The sequence below is a fragment of the Nicotiana tabacum genome, chromosome 22 (genome assembly GCF_000715075.1).
Source record: "Nicotiana tabacum cultivar K326 chromosome 22, ASM71507v2, whole genome shotgun sequence".
NCBI lineage: Eukaryota > Viridiplantae > Streptophyta > Magnoliopsida > Solanales > Solanaceae > Nicotiana > Nicotiana tabacum.
Genome location: NC_134101.1, coordinates 193,043,677 through 193,064,101, shown reverse-complemented (window position 1 = coordinate 193,064,101; position 20,425 = coordinate 193,043,677).

The following is a 20,425-nucleotide window of genomic DNA, read 5'->3' as shown; positions in this document are numbered from 1 at the left end:
GATGCATACTCCGGCTATAACCAAATTCTAATGGCTGAAGAAGATCAAGAAAAGACGACTTTCATCACTCACCGAGGTACATACTGCTATAAGGTGATGTCATTCGGGCTAAAGAATGCAAGGGCCACTTATCAAAGGTTAGTCACCTAAATGTTCAAAGAACAGCTTGGTAAGATAATGTAGGTTTACATCGATGACATGCTAGTGAAGGCGGCAAAGAAAGAAGATCATATTAGTCATCTGAAGGAAGCCTTCGAAATACTAAGGCAGTACGGAATGAAACTAAATCTCGAAAAATGTGCCTTTGGCGTGACTTTTGGAAAGTTCCTCGATTTCCTAGTGTCACAAAGGGGAATTGAGGTCAACCCGGACCAAATCAAGGCCATCAATGCAATACCAGAAATACTGACCAACAAAAAGCAGGTGCAATAATTGACAGGACGGACAACTACCCTATCAAGGTTCATTTCACGATCCTCAGATAGATGCCATAAATTCTTCAATGTACTAAGGAAAGATAATGGGTTGCAATGGAATGATGAATGTATCGACGCCCTGAGAAAGCTGAAAACATATCTATCTTTGCCACCACTGCTCGTTAAAGCGGACCCAGGTGCATGCCTACTGGTGTATCTAGTAGTTTTCGAAGTCGTGGTAAGCACGGTCTTGGTACGTGAAAATAAAGGTACACAATCCCTGATTTACTATATCAGCAAAACTTTAATCGATGCCGAGACGAGGTACCCTCACCTCAAAAAACTAGCTCTGGCACTAGTCGTAGCTTCATGGAAGCTTAGACCGTACTTCCGATGTCACCCCATTATAGTGGTGACAACCTTCCCTCTAAGGGGTATCCTACACAAACCCGAACTATCGGGTAAATTAGCCAAATGGGCCATAGAACTAAGCGAGCACGACATAACATACCAACCGCGAACTGCCATCAAGTAGTAGGTGCTCGCAGACTTCGTCGCTGATTTCAGCACAGAAATATTGCCCGAGGTAGAACAGAAAACACTCCACACTTCTACACGTACCGACCTCTGGGGCCTCTAATGCCTCGGTATCGGGACTGGGACTCGTCCTCGAAGTCCCTACAGGTGAAGTAATTCTCCAGTCCATACGATGCCCCGAGATGACTAACAACGAGGCCGAGTATGAAGCTTTGATTGCAGGTTTGAAGTTAGCTCTCAAATATGGCGCTCAACGACTAGTCCTCCACTGCGACTCTCAACTTGTGGTAAATCAGGTCACCGAGACTTTCCAAATCAAGGAGTAGAGGCTACAAAGATACCAGTCAAAAATCCACAAACTACTGCCAGAATTTGACGAATGCCGGCTCGACCAAATACCCAGGGCGCACAATATCGAAGTAGACGGCCTTGCTAAACTGGATGCGGCCACCAAGAATATCAACAAGGAAAACGTGGTCACCCTACTTCATTCCGCAATAGACCACGTCGAGGTACATTCTATAAACTTAACTTAGGACTGGCGTAACCACTTTGTAGCCTATTTGCAGGATGGAACGCTCCCGCAAGACAAAAAAGAAGCAAAAAAACTCCGGGTACAAGCAGCCTGGTACAACCTAGTAAACGACGATCTCTACAAAAGAATGTTCGGCGGCCCCCTAGCTAAATGCCTTGGGCCACATCGAACAAGGCGAGTACTAGAAGAAGTACACGAAGCGCACTGCGGCGCCCATACGGGAAACTCCTCCCTCGTCCGATGCCTCACCGAATACTACTAGCCCACCATGAAAAAAGAAGTTGCCGACTATGTCAGGAGATGTGAACAATGTCAAAAGTATGCCCCTATGATACACCAAACAGGGGAGCTCCTTCATTCCGTTACTTCGCCATGGCCGTTCATAAAGTGGGGAATGGACATAGTTGGCCACCTCCCAGTAGGACGAGGTAAGGTACGTTTCCTTCTGGTTTTAACTGACTACTTCTCTAAATGGATGGAAGCAGGTGCATACACTCAGATACGCGAGCAAGAGGTCATCCCCTTCATATGTAAAAATATTATCTGCCGTTTTGTCATCCCCAAAGAAATTAGCTGCGACAACGGACCTCAGTTCGTCGGAAAAAGAACGACTGAGTTTTTCGGAAAGTGGCGCATCAAACGAATACTCTCCATGCCATACCACCCTGCCGCCAATGGTCAAGCCGAATCCTCCAATAAAGTAATATTGAACATATTGAAGAAGAAGCTTGAGGAAGCTAAAGGGCTATGGCCTAAACTACTACCAGAAGTATTATGGGCATACCACACTATGCCAAAAACTATCATAGGAGAAACGTCATATTCACTGGTCTACGGGACCGACGCAGTTATACCCATCGAGGTCGGGAGCCCAGTTTGAGATACTCCAATAAGAGCGGAACAGGCAACGATGAAAGTAGGCTACAAGATCTGGATAAAGTTGAAGAACGAAGATACATGGCTCACATAAGAATGGTATCCTAGAAGCAGCAAGTAGAAAGATACTACAACAAGAAAGCAAAGGTGCAACCACTCAAAGTTGGCGACTACGTTCTCAAGGCCAAAACACAAGCGTCAAAAGACCCTAATGAAGGAAAATTGGGAACGAACTAGGATGGACCATACAAAATCGTAGCAGCAGCAAACAAATGAGCGTTCCAGCTAGAAACAATGGGGGGAAAACTACTCCAAAACAACTGGAACATCGCTCATCTCAAGTATTTCCACTTCCAAAAGAAGGTGTCACCTAAGTCGTAAAATTTTTCCCTTACCCGAGTTTTGTCCCAATCGGGTTTTCCCAGGGAGGTTTTTAACGAGGCAGTAAGGGGGTAGCCTTAAGAATCGACATGCTGTTCATTACCTCGACCCGTCGATACGACCTCCTGATCAAAGTAATGAAGGGACTACACAGATAATTGAATCTCCATTGTGTGTACGGAATCAAATGTCCATTGTATGAATGGAATCAAATCTCCATTATATGTGCAGAACCAGATCTCCACTATCGACATGTGACGTCTTCCTACGGGAATATGATCAAATCTCCAAAAGGTATAAGTTCGACCTCGTTCGAACTACGACAGGATTCTACTTCGACGATTGTTAGAAGCAACATCTCAATGGCCAAGGCCATCGACGAAAGTATGAGTTGGACCTCGTTCGAACTACGACGGGATTCTACTTTGACGACAGTTCGAAGCAACATCCCAATGGCCAAGGCCATCGACGAAAGTAAGAGTTCGACCTTGTTCGAACTACGACAGGATTCTACTTCGACGACAGTTCGAAGCAACAACCCAATGGCCAAGGCCATCAACGAAAGTATGAGTTTGACTTTGTTCGAACTATGACGGGATTCTACTTCGACGATAGTTCGAAGCAACATCCCAATGGCCAAGGCCATCAACGAAAGTATAAGTTCGACCTCGTTCGAACTACGATGGGATTCTACTTCGACAACAGTTCGAAGAAACATCCCAATGGCCAAGGCCATCGACGAAAGTATGAGTTTGACCTCGTTCGAACTACGACAGGATTCTACTTCGACGATTGTTAGAAGCAACATCTCAATGGCCAAGGCCATCGATGAAAGTATGAGTTGGACCTCGTTCGAACTACGACGGGATTCTACTTTGACGACAGTTTAAAGCAACATCCCAATGGCCAAGGCCATCGAAGAAAGTATAAGTTCGACCTCATTCAAACTACGAGGGATTCTACTTCGACGACAGTTCGAAGAAACATCCCGATAGCCAAGGCCATCGACGAAAGTATGAGTTCGACCTCATTCGAACTACGACGGGATTCTACTTTGACTATAGTTTGAAGCAACATCCTAATGGTCAAGGCCATCGACAAAAGTATAAGTTCGACATCGTTCGAACTACGACGAGATTCTACTTTGACGACAGTTCGAAGCAACATCCTGATGGCCAAGGCCATCGATGAAAGTATAAGTTCGACCTTGTTCGAACAATGACGAGATTCTACTTCGACGACAGTTCGAAGCAATATCAAAAGTACAAGTTCGACCTAGTTCGAACCACGATAGGATTCTACTTCGAAGATAGTTCGAAGCAATATCCCAGTGGCCAAGTCCATCAACGAAAGTATGAGTTCGACCTCGTTCGAACTACAATGGGATTCTACTTCGACGACAGTTCGAAGCAACATCCCAATGGCCAAGGCCATCGACGAAAGTATAAGTTCGACCTCGTTCGAACTACGACGGTGTTGATATCCAATTTTTTCCCTATGTATTTTTATATACAAATACTTTCAAAATAATATATATATATGCATACATAAGCATACCCAAGTGTTTTAGTATTTTTCAAATCTTTTGAAAAGTTTTTAAATCTATTTACTATCAATTTTAACAGTACAAAATCCATAATTATTCCCAAAATCATCAATTTTGGTGAATAATTTATTTTATTCCCATATGTATACCAACATATAGTTAAGATAATTTTTTATATTTTTACAAATTTATTTGGTATTTAAAAGACTAAATTGCATATAATTGCAATTATAGCCTTTTTTAAGATTAATAGCATTTCTATAATTGTAAAATTAGTTTCAATATTTTTAAATTAATATTTACGCATTATTAGTTGGGTCAGTACTTTTAATTTGTTTTTAAAATCAATTTTACTATTTTTATAAAATAAAAGGGAAAACTAGCTATTTAATATTTAGCCTATTTCTATTTCAATTACAGCCTCATTTACTTTCAATTTTAACCTCAATTTGACCCCAATTCCGCCCAAATTAAAACCAACCCAATTCCAATTTTAACCCAACCCACGACCCGATTTTAAATAACCCAACCCGTTCCCTACCTACCACTTAAATCTGGACTGTTGATCACTCAAGATCAACGGCCAAAACTAGCCCTTTCCTTTTTAACTCCTAAACGACTACCCTAATCTCCCTCATTCTCACCTGACCCACCGCCTTGAAACCCTTCGTCTCTCAAACTCTCTCAAAACTCTACGGAACCCTAGCCTCCTCCTACCCCTTTTCAACCGCCTTTCACCGGAATCCATGGCTTCTCAAGCCATGGATGGTTGGTACTCACTCCCCTCCACCACTCAAACTTGGATGTTCGATATTTTAAGGACCGACCCCGATGGCTCTCTTCATATCCTTCATCTGTAGATCTATGGCTTCTCCGACTATTATTCCAGCATGTTCAAGCAATATGAGTCTTTTCGACTCAGAATCTGACTTTCCTCAAGACGTTTCTCATTTCTAGGCTTTTCTCTGAAACCCTAAGCTGTCCGAGGTTCTTTACTTGCTTATTTTCTTAGATTTGGAATATGTCTGTGGTCTACTGAACTTTTTCCCCAAATTTTCTTTTCAAAATCATTTAATCTCGATTTAGGGTTTCTAAAAGGTTTCTTCAAAATATCTTTCTGATTCTTTCTGTTCTTTCTTTATGTGTGTTCGTCTGTGTTATGCTCGTATGACTTCTTTTACTACGCATGTACTATCCTTCTACTTTCTTTTCTCTTGTACTCACATGTTAATCTGTGTTATGTTTTCCTTACTCTTCTACTATATGTGTTTACTGTGAGTTCTTTGATGTTGTTTGCTTTACTAGACTATGTTTATGTTATTACTAAGCATGATTCATATTTTTTTACCTAAGAATTTGTTTAAGTTCTGCGTTTTTTTCTCAAAACGTGTTCTCTATGCTCTTGACTGTGTATCGCGTCTGTTTGTTTCTCATAAGTCTTTGGAAAAAACTCCTGAGCCTCTATCGAGTGGCTTGCCTTCTGATCTCTATCGTCTGACTCAATTCGAAACCCTAAGATTTGGGGATTTCTTGGCAATTTGATCTTTTGTGTGCGAGTTAGGGTTCCACTTTGGGACCCTGGACTCTCAGAATCATTGTGAGCCTGCAAACTAGACATGTATCCCTTTGCTTATAATTTTGAACCTTTCTTTGATTAAACTCTCTTCTAAATAATTTGACAATCCCTTCTGGTATTTACATATTTGTGTGCTTTATATATAAGGACTCTGCTTTCAAAAGGTTTTTACCAACTAATTAATTGATTCTAAAACCCTCTAACGGGGGTTTGATTGATTGTTATTGATTTTCTTTAATTAAACCTCCTTTACCTTTTCCTAACTTGGTTCATTCAAATTAAACTTGTAATTTTGATTTCCCTAGCTGTTTGATTTATTCCCTTTCCTTATTTTTCCACTCCGTGTACTATTGAACTTTTCCCTTAAATAACTTCTATGTATTTACCCCTTTTGTCTACTTTGAAAGGTTTTAATTATAAATTTCTTTCCTTAATTAAAATTTACCAGTTGGAATCAGAATCCCTTAACCAAAGGGAGACTGATTTCAATGATATTTCTTTGCCTTTCTTACTTGCTTCTCTGCACTATAAAAGGGGCTTCCCTTTTGCAATTTTAAGACCAGAGAACTTAACCTTGAACCTTCAGTTCAACACTTCGAATTCAATACTTTACACACACACCTCTCAATTACAATACTCTTTCAATACTCTACTCTCTTCTGAGATCTTTTGTACTGTTTGCTTGCAATTTGGTTTACAAGACTTTAGCTTTCACTTATTTGTTTCCCTAAAACTGGTGTGTCTCAATTTTGATTTCAGCACCATCCCTATGTGTTTAATTTACAATTGCTTCACTCCTGTCTACTTTGTTGTTCATGTTCTGTACTGAATATGCTACTCTCTCTTTGCATCTGTTGTACATGTTTGTTGTGAATTCCCTATAACCCACTCCCTTTTATGTGTTTAAGTTAAGGTTCAGGGCATGACAACATCCAAATTGCTGCTTAGGTCTGAACCTGATCCTCAATGGATCCCAACTCTCAAAATTTGGCTAACAGGCTGGCCAGGGGTGTGCCAGCTCTCCTAATTAATGGGCATAACCACCTACCTGCCACGACTCTCCCTAATTGCCCCTCTATGCACTTGAAATCTCTCTTAGACTCTAAGTTCTGTCCCTCTCTTATGAGCCTTGCTTGGGACCTTGAGTTCCCTCTGAACTTGGGCATCTGAGGGCTGCCATTTCCACACTGCACTATGCTCTTAATTCTGCAATGTGTTTGGGATGTAAGCATTGCCCGGAGCCCTTTGAGACTTTTGGGAACTTTTATACATCCCAAATAAGAGAAAGGCTTTGGAAACCTGATCCTGGAAGTTGGTTCATCTCATATTGTTAGACTTTGAATCTGAATTAGGCTCCTTGGTTTTAGCTTAATTTCTGATGTAATTTTACTTTTCTTAATTCATTCTGGTCTGTAATATGTTGTAATAACTTATGGGGTTCTAGTGAAAAGGGGAGGGTCATTTATGTATGCAAAGGGTAGACAACATGCTCAAAGGCGTTACTATTTACAAGCTCTGCACTTACGCATATCATGTAGAAATCCTGCCCATAAGTTTTCTGCACTCATGCACGTCATATAGAAATTCTGCCTATAGTTTCTGCACTTATGCACATCATGTAGAAATCCTGCCTATAAGTTTCTGCACTTCTGCATATAGAAATCATGACTATAGGTGTCTTGCATTTCTGCATTTTTATCTATCATTAAGCAAACGGTCATAGGTTAAAACAATAATCAGCTGCCTTCTAGATACCATGTCAATAGGACTCCCTGCACTTTCATAATCGTCTTAAAACCAACAACACCTAGAAATCATGCCTATAGGTGTTACCAGTTGAATCTGATTTGTTTATTTCATCTACAAGTTTAAAATCAGTTGCAATGTTGTCTAATATCTGCAGATCTTATGTTTTTTTACAATCAGTAAGCCTTCTTTAAAATCAGAGTAAGCATCGTTAGATATCATGCCTATAAGTTTCACCTAGGCAAGCCAGTAGATAATTGATTAACTGCATCAGTCTTTGATAAATTACAACCAGGGAAGGCTAATTCGGACTCCTCATCTGAGAAATATGTGATGAATTAGCCTACCATAGCGCTTTAAATTCAGAACATAACCAGTATTTGTAAGTCATGCAAAATAATTTGTTTCTTTAAATGAGGAGGCCCGTTTGAGCCCTTTAAACTGTTATGTCTTCTCCTCATACCTGCCTTATATGTTTTGATTGTCTCCCTAGAATTTTATCCTTTTAAAACTCTGAAAAGCCAAATCTCCCATCCCTTTAGGACTAGTAGTCCCAAATGCTTCCGGGACTGATAGGATTGGGGCGGGTGCTAGCATTCAATAAGTAACGATACTATTCTGCGCTTAATACCTTAACGGGGTGGGAAATGGTAGATATGGATATGATGACCGATGCGCTAATACCACGTGTAACCCCTCTTTTGAGGAGTGATTACCGGGTATTGCATTGATGTGATCCATATTGTTTGTAAACCTAGGAGCCCCTTTCTTTTTAACTTGTTTTATTGTCCGAAATATTTCCATAAAATTTCTGCTTTCTTTATTCTCTTCAAACTTTCAATTTGCTTGCAACAATATGTGAACCCCTTCTTACTTGATCTCTTAATTATTTATTTGATTATGTGAAGTCACAATTGTAACATGGCCGGGAACCACACTAGTGGATCTTGAAGGGTGCCTAACACCTTCCCCTCGAGATAATTTCTAGCCCTTACCCAAACTATGGTTCTTCAAACTCAAACCCTTCTTAGTGTCCTAATGTACTTAATCATTAGGTGGCGACTATTCAAGTTCCAAAACCTAATTCCCAAAAGGGAACGAGTTGTCCTCCCAAATGTCACAAGCCCGATTTCACGAGAAAAAGGGGGCGCGACAGCGTGGCGATTCTCCTGGGGATATTTCTTTTAGGCTTTTACCACCTCATGTTATTTGTGACTTTACTGCTTCTTTATTGCCTTTATTTATTGTCTTTATTTCTCTTCTATTACGAAACTGACTTGGCTCCTTGTTTCTTTTCTTTAATGCTTTCTTTTACTACTTTCCTTCAATACTATTGTAATTATGAGCAATTATTGTAATCATTACTTTATGAACGTGCAAATACATGACAACTTGTAACTGCATATTCAACATCATATTCCACTCGTGCCAAACAAAATACCATAGCAACGGTTATAATGAGTGGTTGCGCCCTTCCGATATCATTACCCCCTAAATTTGGCAAAGGCATATTTGCGGTAAAATCAGTCGATCAACGGTGTAGTCGACGGTTCCATGCCTTTCCCTCTTGAGTTGTCCGCTCAAGGGTACCGGTCTAATACCTTATAGAAACCCTACTCTGTTTAATTGTGCATGCATCACTGTCAAAACCTAGCCGAGCCAGTTATGTTGTCCATATAATTACTCTTTAAGATAGCCTTATCCAAAGTCCACTAGGTTTCCTGGGAACCCAAATGGACATTACAATATTCTGTGCATTTATTTGGAGAACTAAATGTTGCTTATGCCAATTATTGATATTTAATAGTCGAGTCCGGCGGGGTAAGGGTCTAACACTTTGTTTTGCAGAAATGAATGACAAAGTTCCCGACTTTGGTATGATCAACATATCCTCACTCTTGCTGACCTGGTGGAGGAACCTCCCATCAATTAACCAAATCAACGAATGGAAAGAGAGAATTGCCAGGGCTAGTGAGAAGCTGGAATATCTAGAATACAGTCTGCTGGAGTTGGAAGGGAAAGTAAGGAAAAGAGTCGCCGACTATCAGAACGCTGAGGAAGGCAAAGGAGAACCCCTGGCGAAGGCATTTTTACTAGAAAATCTACGCGAGTTGGAGGATATGATTAACACAAGCTTTTAACCTGGGGAAGGTCCTTCTGGGACCAAGTAGTTAGGAGTCTTTCTTTTTTCTTTAAAAATGTAATAAGGCCAACAACCATTGACATTTTATTTTCTGCTATTTTAGTGTCATTTTGGGATTCGTCTTATTTTTTATCAATAAAATGAGGCATTTAGCATTATAAGTTCTCCAAATCAACTTGTCGCTAGGCCTACCTCGGGCACAACGAGGCTCCCAAATTAGGACACGATTTATATTCTCGCACTATATGTTTAAATATTGCAACGTTTTCTTCTCATAATCCGCACTAACTTGCTACCTTTTTGTTTTACCTTTTATTTATTCCCCTCCCCAAAGGTTAGTTCGTGCACTCTGGCATCGTCATTACACTCCACAAGGAAAGCTTCGAGGTAGCAAGGCTGGACAAAGCACAATGCATTATCTTTATTTTTCGCTAATTGACTTTCTCTCCGCATTTTTAATATTGAAATAAGAGCTCCAATGTTCAAAACAATTATGAAAGTTACCGAAGCATTTTAGTTTCATATAAATCTCGCTCTTATTACTTTTTATCGTTTACTTTATTTACACAGAATTACTATTGCGTATCTTGATGAACCGACGATTGTGACATGCAACGAGACAACGCAACAAACGAATATAGACTCAGAAGAAGAAGATATACCAAAAGAGGTTGTTAAAGAGGTTGAGGATTTTGAGAACAGACCTAAATCTAACCTGGACAAAACTGAGATTGTCAACTTGGGAGACGCAGAAAATGTCAAAGAAACAAAAATCAGCGTTCATCTGTCACCATCAGAAAAGAAAGAGTACACGGAATTTCTAAGAGAATATGAGGACATATTCGCTTGGTCTTATTATGACATGACTGGTCTCAGTACATCTATTGTAGCTCACAAACTGCCAACCGATCCGCCATGTCCACCAGTAAAATAGAAGCTCAGGAAGTTCAAACCTGACATGAGTTTGAAAATCAAGGAAGAAGTCACCAAGCAAGTCAAAGACAAGGTTCTCAAGGTAGTACAGTATCCAACATGGTTACCCAATATCGTGCCAGTGTCGAAGCAAGACGGGAAGGTTAGAGTCTATGTCGACTACCGGGATCTCAACCGGGCCAGTCCGAAAAATGACTTCCCTTTGCCGAACATACACATTCTAATTGACAACTGCGCTAAGCATAAATTGCAGTTCGTTGATTGTTTTTCTGGGTATCATCATATATGGATGGATGAGGAAGACGAAGAGAAAACGTCTTTCATTACGCCGTGGGGGATGTATTGTTACAAGATGATGCCATTCGGGTTAAAGAATGTTGGGTCCACCTACATGTGGGCGATGTCTGCTATTTTCCATGACATGATACACAAAGAGATCGAGGTATATATAGATGACGTCATCATCAAATCCAAGAGAGCCAATAACCACATGGAAGATTTGAAAAAGTTCTTCAACAGACTAAGAAGGTACTACTTGAAGCTGAATCCCGCCAAATATGCATTCGGGGTTCTTGCCAGAAAACTACTTGGGTTCATTGTGAGTCATCGAGGAATAGAACTGGATCCGTCAAAGGTCAAAGCCATCCAAGAATTGCCACCACCGAAGAACAAGAAAGAGGTTATGAGTTTCTTGGGAAGACTTAACTACATCAGCCGGTTCATAGCTCAATCCACTATCATTTGTGAGCCAATCTTTAAGATGTTGAAGAAGGACGCCGCTACCAAATGGACTGATGATTGTCAGAAAGCCTTCGACAGAATCAAGGAATACATGTTAGCGCTTCCAGTTTTGGTCCTGCCCGAGCTGGGTAGACCTCTATTACTCTACCTCGCAGTATTGGATGGAGCTTTCGGTTGTGTTCTGGGGAAGTATGATAAAACAGGAAGAAAGGAGCAGGCCATCTATTATCTCAGCAAGAAGTTCACCCCGTACGAGGCCCGATATTCTCTATTCGAACGCACCTGTTGTGCTCTGACTTGGGTAGCGCAGAAGTTGAGACATTATTTCTGTGCCTATACCACTTACCTCATATCAAGAATGGATCCTTTGAAGTACCTCTTTCAGAAGCCCATGCCCACTGGCAAGATAGCCAAGTGGCAGATCCTGCTGAGTGAATTCGACATTGTTTACGTAACTCAGAAGGCAATCAAAGGACAAGCATTGACCGATCATCTTGCTGAAAATACCGTGGATGCAGAATACGAGCCTCTAAAGACATATTTTCCTGATGAAGAGGTATCTTTCATAGGGGAAGATATCATAGAACCCTATGATGGTTGGAGAATGTTTTTTGATGGAGCAGCAAACTTCAAAGGAATTGGCATAGGAGCGGTCCTAGTATCAAAAACCGGCCAGCATTATTCGGTGTCTGCCAAGCTCAGGTTCCCGTGCACCAACAACATGGCCGAGTACGAAGCCTGCATCTTAGGGCTCAAGATGGCCATTGACATGAACATTCAGGAATTGCTAGTGATCGGAGATTCAGACCTGCTTATACATCAGGTCCGAGAAGAATGGGCAAACAAGAACTCCAAGATACTCCCTTATCTGCATCATGTACATCAATTGAGGAAAAGGTTCACAAAGACAGAGTTCCAACATGTTCCCATAGTTCAAAATGAGTTTGCCAATGTATTGGCTACCCTATCGTCCATGATACAGCACCCAGACAAGAACTTCATTGATCCTATTCCGGTAAAGATCTGTGATCAGCCAGCTTACTGCACCCATGTAGAAGAAGAAGCGGACAGAAAACCTTGGTTTCATGATATCAAAGAATATTTGACGAAAGGAGAATATCCAGAACTCGCAAATCCTACTCAGAAACACACACTTCGGAGACTATCTAACAACTTCTTTCATAGCGGAGGAATCCTGTATAGGAGGACTCCTGATTTGGGGTTACTAAGGTGTGTCGATGCAAAGAAAGCATCCAGGCTATTAGAGGAAATTCATGCAGGGACCTACGGTCCGCATATGAATGACTTTGTCTCAGCCAAGAAAATATTCCGAGCTGGTTATTTTTGGATGACTATGGAAACGGACTGCATCCAGTATGTCCGAAAATACCATCGCTGTCAGATACATGCAGACATGATAAAGGTGCCTTCAAAAGAGCTTACTGCAACAAGCTCGCCATGGCTGTTCACCGCTTGGGGAATGGATATTATCGGACCTATCGAGCCTGCCACATCAAACGGGCACAGGTTCATTCTAGTGGCAATTGATTATTTCACCAAATGGGTTGAAGCAGCATTGTACAAAGTAGTGACTAAGAAAGTGGTAGCGGATTTCATCCGTGACCGTATTGTTTGTTGGTTCGGAATTCCAGAGTCAATCATCACTAATAATGGTTCCAATCTCAATAGCGACCTGATGAAAGCCATGTGTGAAACCTTCAAGATCAAATACACAAATTCTACAGCTTACAGATCTCAGATGAATGGAGCTGTAGAAGCCGCCAATAAGAATATCAAGAAGATACTAAGGAAGATGATAGAAAAGCATAAGCAGTGGCATGAGAAGTTATCATTTGCCTTGTTGGCATACCGCACCACAGTCTGCAAATCAATCGGGGCAACTCTCTATATGTTGGTTTATGGTACAAAAGCAGTCATTCCCGCCGAGGTAGAAATCCCCTCCTTAAGAATCATACAGGAAGCTGAACTTGACGATGCAGAATGGGTAGAGAGTCGCTACGAGCAGCTAGCTCTTATAGACGGAAAGAGAATGAATGCGGTTTGCCACGGTCAGCTCTATCAGAACAGAATGTCCAGAGCCTTCAACAAAAGAGTCAAGCCGAGACAGTTTACACCGGGGCAGCTGGTATTAAAGAAGATTTTCCCACATCAAGAGGAAGCCAAAGGGAAGTTCTCTCCCGACTGGCAGAGGCCATACATGGTTCACCGGGTCCTCACCGAAGGAGCCCTCATACTTGCAGAAATGGACGGTGAAGTTTGGCCGAAGCCAATCAATTCAGATGCAGTGAAGCGATACTTGTGTAACTTTTATGCTTTTCTCATATGATGTAATTTGAACTACGCCTGACCTGATTCACATTTAAGAGGGGATACTTAGGCAACCCAATGAGTTCAGTCATAATTCAATAAAATTTTCATTTCCCCCCGCTATTGGAAACTAGGGCAGAATTTTGAGGAGGACCCTCATAATTCCGAAGTGATTTTAGCCATTCGACGCAAGCAGCTGTCGGAAGCAGTAGCCCAGTAAACTGGGGCAAAATTTTGAGGAAGACCCTTAAAATTACGGAGCCAGAGAAGTTACAGTATCTTGGGCCACGTCGCAGTCGTCAGTTCATCTAAAGAAAACTATTCTTAATTATGTATTTATTGTTACATTTCTTTACTAAATCATGCATGTCTGTTACCAAAGTTGCATTATTTAGCAACGCTACCCCAATGATACGCCCAATATCATCGGAACGGAGCCGAGCAGGTCAAGCAGAGCAAGCGGGAATACGAACTAACCTCCTCTCTTTGCAAAACTCATGATTTTTCTTTGAATGCAGGCACTTGAGTTGCAAAATCATCAAATATACTATACACTCATGAGACTCACATTGCTCAGGAATATAACTCTCAGAACCGTTGAACTTACTCACAGTTGCTATCCGCACTTAGTGCTCCTAGCAAACACAGTATCCCCAGCAGTTGCAATGCCTCGATCCGCTATTAACTAAGAAAATTCTATCATCATTTTGCCCTTTTTACTCCTTGCATAAGGCTACCTTTCTACCTTCCGAGACTAAGCATTGTCTCCATCTGCATTTCCTGCATTGCATAAGGCTACCTTTCTGCCTTCCGAGACTAAGCTCTGTCTCCATCTGCATTCCTGCATTGCATAAGGCTACCTTTCTGCCTTCCGAGACTAAGCATTGTCTCCATCTGCATTTCCTACATTGCATAAGGTTGTCTTTCTGCCTTCCGAGACTATGCTCTGTCTCCATCTGCATTCCTGCATTGCATAAGGCTACCTTTCTTCCTTCCGAGACTAAGCTCTATCTCCATCTGCATTTCTCTACATTGCATAAGGATACCTTTCTGCCTTCCGATACTAAGCTCTATCTCCATCTGCATTACTCCCTGCATAAGGCTACCTTTCTGCCTTCTGAGGTTAAGCTCTACCTCCATCTGCATTTCTCTATATTGCATAAGGCTACCTTTCTGCCTTCCGAGGTTAAGCTCTACCTCCATCTGCATTTCCCTGCATTGCATAAGGCTACCTTTCTACCTTTCGAGACTAAGCTCTATCTCCATCTGCATTTCTCTACATTGCATAAGGCTACCTTTCTACCTTCCGAGACTAAGAATTGTCTCCATCTGCATTTCTCTGCATTACATAAGGCTGCCTTTCTGCCTTCCGAGACTAAGCTCTATCTCCATCTGCATTTATCTACATTGTATAAGGCTACCTTTCTGCCTTTCGAGACTAAGCTCTATCCCTATCCTGCATCGGCTGAAATATCGCCACCTTTTATTTACGTCTTGCATCGGCTGAAATATCGCCACCTTTTATTTACGTCTTACATCGGCTGAATATTGCCACCTTTTATTTACGTCTTGCATTGGCTGAAATATCGTCACCTTCTGCATTTCATGGGCTGAAAGATCGTCAAATTGTCCAAAGGCGTCATTGTTCGGAGGCACCATTTGCATAGCCCGAGAACGCTATGCCATGGCCTGAGGACCCCATTTTATCTTTTGCATATCATTATTCAAAGGCATCATATTTCGGAGGCATCATTCTCATAGCCCGAGAACATCATTTCATAGCCTGCGAATTCTTTATCATCCTTTATCCTAACCGTCCGAAGACAACATTCATGGTCTAATGGGAATTTGAATCACGTTTAAATTTATGCACAATATATGCTCATTTGTAGGTAAACCGGCTAGCAACGACCGTCTCGGCAGGGGAGATCTCGTTCCAGTTCCCGCAGCTTATCAGACTCCGACCATCCTTCTCAACCCGAACATCATGTCCGCTTTTCGAAATCTCTATCGGTATATTCCGCCAATGGATCCTGAATTACATATGGCCTGATTCCTGTAAGACCAGGGATATGTAGACAGCTCAGGAACCAGAGCTCGGTCAAAATTGGCCATCATATCTTTACCCGACAACTCTTTCATCCTTCCCGGGTAAAAAGGGGCAGCTGTTGATACCTTATTTTTTCCTTATGTATTTTTATATACAAAATACTTTCAAAATAATATATATATGCATACATAAGCATACCCAAGTGTTTTAGTATTTTTCCAATCTTTTGAAGAGTTTTTTAATAAATTTACTATCCATTTTAGCAGTACAAAATCCATAATTATTCCCAAAATCATCAATTTTGGTGAATAATTTATTTTATTCCCATATTTATACCAAAATATAGTTAATATAATTTTTGTATATTTTTACAAATTTATTTGGTATTTAAAAGACTAAATTGCATATAATTGCAATTATAGCCTATTTTAAGATTAATAGCATTTTTATAATTGTAAAATTGGTTTCAATATTTTTAAATTAATATTTATGAATTATTAGTTGGGTTAGTACTTTTAATTTATTTTTAAAATCATTTTTACTATTTTTATAAAATAAAAGGGACAATTGGCTATTTAACATTTAGCCTATTTCTATTTCAATTACAGCCTCATTTCCATTCAATTTTAACCTCAATTTGACCCCAATTCAACCCAAATTAAAACTAACCCAATTCCAATTTTAACCCAACCCACGACCCGATTTTAAATAACCCAACCCATTCCCCACCTACCACTTAAATCTAGACCGACCAAAACCAGCCCTTTCCTTTTTAACTCCTAAACGACTACCCTAATCTCCCTCATTCTCACCTGACCCGCTGCCTTGAAACCCTTCGTCTCTCAAACTCTCTCAAAACACTTCGGAACCCTAGCCTCCTCCTACCCCTTTTCAAATGCCTTTCACCGGAATCCATGGCTTCTTCGGCCATGGATGGTTGGTACTCACTACCCTCCACCACTCAACCTTGGATGTTCGATGTTTTAAGGCCCGACCCCGATGGCTCTCTTCAGATCTGTAGATCTATTGCTTTTCCGACCATTATTCCGGCATGTTCAAGCAATATGAGTCTTTTCGACTCAGGATCTGACTTTCCTCAAGATCTTTCTTATTTCTAGGCTTTTCTCTGAAACCCTAAGCTGTCCGAGGTTCTTTACTTGCTTATTTTCTTAGATCTGGAATATGTCTGTGGTCTACTGAACTTTTTCCCCAAATTCTCTTTTCAAAATCATTTAATCTCGATGTAGGGTTTCTAAAAGGTTTCTTCAAAATATATTCTGATTCTTTCTTTATGTGTATTCGTCTGTGTTATGCTCGTATGACTTCTTTTACTACGCATGTACTAGCCTTCTACTTTCTTTTCTCCTATACTCGCATGTTAATCCGTGTTATGTTTTCCTTAATCTTCTACTATATGTGTTTACTGTGAGTTCTTTGATGTTGTTTGCTTTACTGGACTATGTTTATATTCTTACTAAGAATGATTCATCTGTTTTTACCTAAGAACTTATTTAAGTTCTGAGTTTTTTCTCAAAACGTGTTGTCCATGCTCTTGACTGTGTATCACGTCTGTTTGTTTCTCATAGGTCTTTGGAAAAGACTCCTCAGCCTCTATCGAGTGGCTTGCCTTCTCATATCTATCGTCTGACTCAATTCGAAACCCTAAGATTTGGGTATTTCTTGGCAATTTTGATCTTTTGTGTGCGAGTTAGGGTTCCACTTTGGGACCCTGGACTCTCAGAATCATTGTGAGCCTGCAAACTAGACTTGTATCCCTTTGCTTATAATTCTGAACCTTTCTTTGATTAAACTCTCTTCTAAATAATTTGACAATCCCTTCTGGTATTTACATATTTGTGTGCTTTATATATATGGAATCTGCTTTCAAAAGGTTTTTACCAACTAATTGATTGATTCTGAAATCCTCTAATTGAACCTCCTTTACCTTTTCCTGACTTGGTTCATTCAAATTAAACTTGTAATTTTGATTTCCCTAGCTGTTTGATTGATTCCCTTTCCTTATTTTTCCACTCCGTGTACTATTGAACTTTTCCCTTAAATAACTTCTATGTATTTACCCCTTTTGTCTACTTTGAAAGGTTTTAATTATAAATTTCTTTCCTTAATTAATTTTTACCCGTTGGAATCAGAATCCCTTAACCAAAGGGAGACTGATTTCAATGATATTTCTTTGCCTTTCTTACTTGCTTCTCTGCACTATAAAAGGGGCTGCCCTTTTGCAATTTTAAGACCAGAGAACTTAACCTTGAACCTTCAGTTCAACACTTCGAATTTAATACTTTACACACACACCTCTCAATTACAATACTCTTTCAATACTCTACTCTCTTCTGAGATCTTTTGTACTGTTTGCTTGCAATTTGGTTTACAAGACTTTAACTTTCACTTATTTGTTTCCTTGAAACTGGTATGTCTCAATTTTGATTTTAGCACCATCCCTATGTGTTTACTTTACAATTGCTCCACTCCTGTCTACTTTGTTGTTCATGTTCTGTACTGAATATGCTACTCTCTCTTTCCATCTGTTGTACATGTTTGTTGTGAATTCCCTATACCCCCACTCCCTTCTATGTGTTTGAGTTAAGGTTCAGGGCCTGACAACATCCAAATTGCTGCTTAGGTCTGAACATGATCCTCAATGGATCCCAACTCTCAAAATTTGGCTAACAGGCTGGCCAGGGGTGTGCCAGCACTCTTAATTAATGGGAATGACCACCTACCTGCCATGACTCTCCCTAATTCCCCCTCTATGCACTTGAAATCTCTCTTAGACTCTAAGTTCTGTCCCTCTCTTATGAGCCTTGCTTTGGGACCTTGAGTTCCCTCTGAACTTGGACATTTGAGGGATGCCATTTCTACATTGCACTATGCTCTTAATTCTGCAATGTGTTTGGGATGTAAGCATTGCCCGGAGCCCTTTGAGACTTTTGGGAACTTTTATACATCCCAAATAAGAGAAAGGCTTTGGAAACCTGATCCTGGAAGTTGGTTCATCTCATATTGTTAGACTTTGAATCTGAATTAGGCTCCTTGGTTTTAGCTTAATTTCTGATGTAATTTTACTTTTCTTAATTCATTCTGGTCTGTAATATGTTGTAATAACTTATGGGGTTCTAGTGAAAAGGGGAGGGTCATTTATGTATGCAAAGGGTAGACAACATGCTCAAAGGCGTTACTATTTACAAGCTCTGCACTTACGCATATCATGTAGAAATCCTGCCCATAAGTTTTCTGCACTCATGCACGTCATATAGAAATCCTGCCTATAGTTTCTGCACTTATGCACATCATGTAGAAATCCTGCCTATAAGTTACTACACTTCTACATATAGAAATCATGACTATAGGTGTCCTGTACTTCTGCATTTTTATCTATCATAAAGCAAACGGTCATAGGTTAAAACAATAATCAACTAACTTCTAGATACCATGTCAATAGGACTCCCTACACTTTCATAATCGTCTTAAAACCAACAACGCCTAGAAATCATGCCTATAGGTGTTACTAGTTGAATCTGATTCATTTATTTCATCTACAAGTTTAAAATCAGTTGCAATGTTGTCTAATATCTGCAGATCTTATGTTTTTTTTTTACAATCAGTAAGCCTTCTTTAAAATCAGAGTAAGCATCGTTAGATATCATGCCTATAAGTTTCACCTAGGCAAGCCAGTAGATAATTGATTAACTGCATCAGTCTTTGATAAATTACAACCAGGGAAGGCTAATTCGGACTCCTCATCTGAGAAATATGTGATGAATCAGCTACCCTAACGCTTTAAATTCAGAACATAACCAGTATTTGTAAGTCATGCTAAATAATTTATTTCTTTAAATGAGGAGGCCCGTTTGAGCCCTTTAAACTATTATGTGTTCTCCCCATACTTGCCTTATATGTTTTGATTGTCTCCCTAGAATTTTATCCTTTAATAACTCTGAAAAGCCAAATCTCCCATCCCTTTAGGACTAGTAGTCCCAAATGCCTCCGGGACTGATAGGATTGGGGCGGGTACTAGCATGCAATAAGTAACGATACTATTCCACGCTTAATACCTTAACGGGGTGGAAAAGGGTAGATATGGATATGATGACCGGTGCGCTAATACCACGTGTGATTACTGGGTATTGGATTGATGTGATCCATATTGTTTGTAAACCTAGGACCCCCTTTCTGTTTAACTTGTTTTATTGTCCGAACTATTTTCTTAAAATTTCTGCTTTCTTTATTCTCTTCAAACTTTCAATTTGCTTGCAACAATATGTGAACCCTTTCTTACTTGAGCCCTTAATTGTTTATTTGATTATGTGAAGTCACAATTGTAACATGGCCGGGAACCACATTAGTGGATCTTGAGGGGTGCCTAACACCTTTCCCTCGAGATAATTTCTAGCCCTTACCCAAACTCTGGTTCTTCAAACTCAAACCCTTCTTAGTGTCCTAATGCACTTAATCATTAGGTGGCGACTCTTGAAGTTCCAAAAACCAATTCCCAAAAGGGAACGAGTTGTCCTCCCAAATGTCACAAGCCCGATTTTGCGAGAAAAAGGGGGCGCGACAGACGGGATTCTACTTCGACGACAGTTCGAAGCAACATCC